This window comes from Pseudopipra pipra, chromosome 20 (assembly GCF_036250125.1).
Source record: "Pseudopipra pipra isolate bDixPip1 chromosome 20, bDixPip1.hap1, whole genome shotgun sequence".
Classification (NCBI taxonomy): Eukaryota; Metazoa; Chordata; class Aves; order Passeriformes; family Pipridae; genus Pseudopipra; species Pseudopipra pipra.
In genome coordinates, this window is record NC_087568.1 from 8880278 (window position 1) to 8885298 (window position 5021).

General features: G+C 56.5%; 1 long non-coding RNA gene across 1 annotated transcript; it reads left to right on the forward strand.

The window, feature by feature from the left end:
* Positions 1-1544: 1544 nt before the first annotated feature.
* LOC135425148 (uncharacterized) lies at positions 1545-4708 on the forward strand. Its single transcript, XR_010435488.1, has 3 exons — positions 1545-1734; positions 2086-2336; positions 3986-4708. It is a non-coding gene; the product is annotated as an uncharacterized LOC135425148 (long non-coding RNA).
* Positions 4709-5021: the final 313 nt, after the last annotated feature.

Below are 5021 nucleotides of genomic sequence, written 5' to 3' on the forward strand. Positions count from 1 at the left end.
GCTGAAGGGATGGAGCATCTCCCTGACCAGGAAAGGCTGGGGGAGCTGGGGCTGTTCAGCCTCAAGAAAAGACACTGAGAAGGGACCTCCTCAATATCTGGCAGGATCTGCAGGAGGGGGCAGGGGATGGACCAGGCTCTGCTCGGGGGGGCCCAGCAATGGCACAGGAGGAATGGGCAGGAACTGATGCCCAGGAAGTTCCACCTGGACATGAGGAAGAACCTCTTTGCTGGGCAGTGACTGAACAGAGACCAGAGATGAGGTGGAGTCTCCCTCACTGGAGATATCCCAGAACCATCTGGACACAATCCTGTGCCATGTGCTCTGGGATGGCCCTGCTGGAGCAGGGAGGTGGCACCAGATGACCCTCTGTGGTCCCTTCTACTTGAGCCCTTCTGTGATCTGATGGCGTGACAGGGAGTCCTCCATGGTTTAGGGCAGAGGCTGCTCTTCATGGCCACTCAAGCTTTTGCCTGTCACTGGCACCACAGAGCAGCACCACAGGCCACCAGCTGAGCTGAAGGTTTCTATGCTGTATTTTACAGTTTTCAGCCCATCAGAGCTTACTCAGACCTTCCACCACGGAGGACCAAGACAGAGTGGGTGGTGAGACATCAGCTCCTCTCTCTCACACACTGATCTCACAGACTGTGCTGCAGCAGCCTGGGCTGTGCAGCCCTGGCAGAGGCAATTCCTGCCCTCCATCAGCCACATCTCTGACCAACCTCACACAATCCCAAGGCAAGGCCATGGAAAACAAAGTCTGACCTGCCTGGATCAGCAAGTGCTTGGTTTGGAGATGGGAAACACATTGCCCTGGTCAAAGGGCAAAGCAGAAGCTTTCAGAGCTCACCTGGCTGAGATTAAGGAGCACAGACAAGCACAAACAGCAGCAAGGTCTGGAAAATGTACAAAACCTGCATTGCTTCAGTAACTGGTTGCACTGAGGACTAAAATCCATCAGTGCTCTGAAGGTGGGATCCCAAAGGATCCTGGAGAAAGCAAAGCCTCTGCCTGCATCTTTTCTGCTGGGGATGTCACCCTTTCCTCCCCCCTCAGTCATTGGGACAGGGTGTAAAAAGGTGCAAAGTTCTGGATGGGGAATGGAAGGATTGTGTGGGGTATCCTTGCCCACAGCACAGCTTCGGAACTAGATGGTCTTTAAGGTCCCTTCCAACCCAACCCATCCTGTGATTCTAAGATATCCATGTCCCTGCAGCACCCAGACGACAGCAGAAAAGGAGAAGAAACATCCCACTCTTCTCCCCTGCCTTGCACAAGCACAGTGCCCACCGCAGTGATCCCACCCAGCTTGGCTGATGAGCCCCCACGTCTCAAACCCAGATCCTCCAGCAGCCACAAGGCACCACCAGCAGCTCCTCCAGCCACGGCCAGGCCACTTTTCCCTTTCCTTTCCCTTTCCTCTCCCCCACGGCCGGCTCAAACCCCGGAGCCAACACTCAGAGCACTTTCTCCTTTCCGGGAGGAGCAGGGATCGCATTCCTGGGCAGGGATCCCGGGGGCAGCGCCGGGCTGAGCCACCGCCCCGCGCGTGACCGGGCGGTCCGGGAGCAGCATCCCCGTGGGAAGGAGGGAGGGAGGGAAGGAGGGAGCCGGGCTGGGTGAGTCAACACTGCAGAGCTGCTGCGAGAGGAGCGGGAGGCAGAGCCAGGCCGGCCGGGAAGGACGGATTTGCTGAGCCCGCGACAAAAATGGTTTGAGTAATTATCGACGGTAAGGAAAGCTCTGGTTTGAGGCGGGGGAGCTCAGAGGGGTTCCCGCAGGGTGAACACTCCGCGTGTTTTATGGCTTTGGCTCGTGGGGGGAGAAAGGCTGGAGTAGCCGGAAACACAGCCAGGGCTCCAGGCACACTAACAACTCCCTTTTAGCCTGTTAAACCCAGTCCCTCCATTCCCTCTGCTGCTTCTGGCCATGACCTGCCGCGGGTCCCGCAAGCCCCGCCACGATCCCCTTCTATGTGGACCTCCAGCTCAGCGAGAGGTCCCGCTCTGGGCTCGCTGGGGAGGGCGTTTTGGGGTTGTTTCAGGTTCCTGCAGTGAGCAGGGGTCTCCCCTTTCCCCCCAGCCTGCCGCTATGTGGCCAGGAAGATGAGGACCCTGTGGAGCCGGGAGCACCGGGAGCCACCGCCCTGCCCGGCACAGGCAGAGTGAGTCCGGACCCCGGGGGGACAGGGACATCCACACACACTCGGGATGGAGGGGCCAGGGCTCCCCGGGGCCCCCAGGGCACCCCCACACCTCCCTGTCCCCTCCCTCCGTGTGCTCCGGTGACCAGAGTCTTCCTCGGAGCCCGGTGCTTGAGCTGAGGAGGAACAGGTGGAAGTTATAAAAGTTTCTTTCCTTCCCTGCTTTGTCTTTCCTGGCTGGGTTTTGTTGTTAAACGTCCTGGTTCCACCCCGGCCCCTTGGCAGAGGGGATGAGCAAATAACAGCCTTTGGAAGGGGGACAAACACACTCGGGGGGGGAAGGGGGACCAGAGGGGCAAGAGGATGGCACCTGCTCCCCCAGGGCTATGTGTCCCTGGGACAGTCTTTGTCGTTTCATGCACCCTGCTAAATACCAAAATACACCTCCACACCCCCACAGGCAGCAAGAGATCCCTGGCCTTGCTTCCCAGTCTTCCCCAGCCCCTTCCTGGCTCGTTTAAACCACACTTTGTAGATCACTCATGCAAAACCCCCAGAGCAGCTGGTCCCAATTTGGCACAGAGGGTACAGCAAGGGCCATCCTGGCTCCTCACCCACCCCAGTCAAGGCAAAGAAGGTTCACCCAGAGCTGCTCCTACATCACCTTGCTCAGGTGTTAAACCTCACTGTCAAAGTAAACTCAGTTTTGAACAGCAGACAGAGGAATCTGAGCACAGGAGAGATCTGCCCTGCAAATACCAGTTATACTGGTTTGGCTGAGTCACTCCTGGTTGCTCCTGTGCAAACATACCCAGAGCTGCACCCAGGCAGGGGCACATTCCCAGGCAGGGGCACATTCCCAGGCAGGGGCACATTCCCAGGCAGGGGCACATTCCCAGGCAGGGGCACATTCCCAGGCAGCTGCCACAGTGGTCATCTCATGCCTGGGATCTCCTGCCTCTGCCAGGAGCTGTCACTGGAGACTCCAGGGAAGATGTAGGGCTGAGCCATTCCCTTCCTGCTGCTCCCATGTGCTGTGGGGAGGGGAAGGAAAGCAAACTGTGTGCGCAGGGATTCCTACAAAGTCTCCAGAATATCACCTGTTCCCTAAAATAGCAGCTAGATTTTTAATGGGGAAGGGAAAGGGAGTGTTTCCCTTCACTAATGCCTTAATTAAGTGCATATGAAGACAAAACAGGGTGTTTGTTGATCACCCTGCAGTGGGAGTCAGGATTTAGCAGAGGCTCCAGCTGGGAAGCTCAGGGCAGGCACTTGGGTGTATCAGTGAGGGAAAGCAAACTCCTCCTGTGAGCAAAGAGGTTCAGCTCCTCACTGCAGCTAATTGCTGGGTGTTTAATTGCAGTCAGGGGGGATGCCAGGCTGGCACGAGCAGAGGGTCTGGCCCTGTGCGGGTTGGGCACAGCAGCCCCTCAGATCTGTGGCTGCAGGAGCTGTGCCAGTGCAATGGGGGGGCTGCACATCCCTCTATCCCACAGCATTCCCCAGCCAGGAGCTCTGTGGTGCCCCAGGGAGAGCTGGCCCAGCACAGGGTGCCAGGAGCACGTGGCTCAGCAGAGGAATGGGCTGGCTGGGAAATGTGGATGATCCAGAGGCACTGGTGGGGTCACAGCTTGGAAGTTGTGGCTTTTTATCCCCTCCTTGCAGCAAGGTGGGCTCTCCATGTCACAAACCCGGCCTGACTCCTCACACCTACGGCTATTCATGGTTTTTGGAGCACCTTCCCTGTTCACATCCCAGCCTTGTCCCTTCAAATCCTTTCCCTTTCCCCTTGGCTAATCCCAAATCCCCCTCTTTTCTCCTTTTGTTGTGCATTTGCAGATGTAAAGGCAAAGGTATCAGCACCCCCTGAAGCAACAGCCTCCCTTCCCAGGAACATCAAACCCATCCAGTGCAGGTCCCGACAGTAAAAGCCCTCAAGGTCCTCCCATGAAGGCCACAAGATTTCTTCCCACTGATTTCTCCAGGGAATCCATTTGCTGGGAATCTTGCAGTGCAGGGATTGGAAAATATCAGCGAATCCCTCCTGTATCTGCTCTCAACACAGAAGCACAATGATATAAAACATCTTAATTGGTCTCCTGTTACCAGAATTTTCTAGCTGGCAGACAAAAAAAGAAGATTCCCAATATGTATCAGGTGCTCCTGGCACTTCTGGGCCATGGAATACCAGGAGAAGAGCTGGAGCCATTGCATCCCAGCAGCAAATTGGAATTTCATCCTGTGAAACCAAACTGTGCTCCTGATGATATCGGTATAAAATCAGTTTCCATGAAGGTCAAATCAGTCCCTGAGCTGGAGTGAGGAGCCTGGGAGCTCAGGGCTGTGGAAATCCCAGGATGTTTTGTACAACCCCTTCCCCCATGCCCAGCCTGAACAACCAGCTCCCCCAGAGCAGAGGCTGCAGGAGCACAGCAGGACCCCCCCAGCCCCTGCAGTGTCACAGAGCAGTGACAGCAGAATCACAAACCCCACACTCGTGGGGGAGACTCTGCCCGACCCCCCTGTGACAGCTGAGCCAGAAGTAAAGTTGGATCAAAAGCAGCTGGTTGGGAGAGTGGTGGATTCTGTCCTGGAACGGGTTTGCTGTCGTTTGTGGTGCTGGGACTCGATGCTGAGGGTCCTCTGGCTGCTCATGTAGGCAGAGGTGGCTCTTGCCTCACCACTGCTTGTGATAGAAATAAGAAGAGAGGGAGCAGAGTCATCCTGCACCCCTGGGAAGAGCTGAGTGAGAGCTCCCAGAGCTCCAGGGCTCAGCCTCGTGCTGCCCTCAGCGATGGTTTGGCCTTTGCTGGTACAATTTGGTGGCAGGAGGGGATGTACACAAATTACTGACCTTGATTTCAAAACCCTCCTG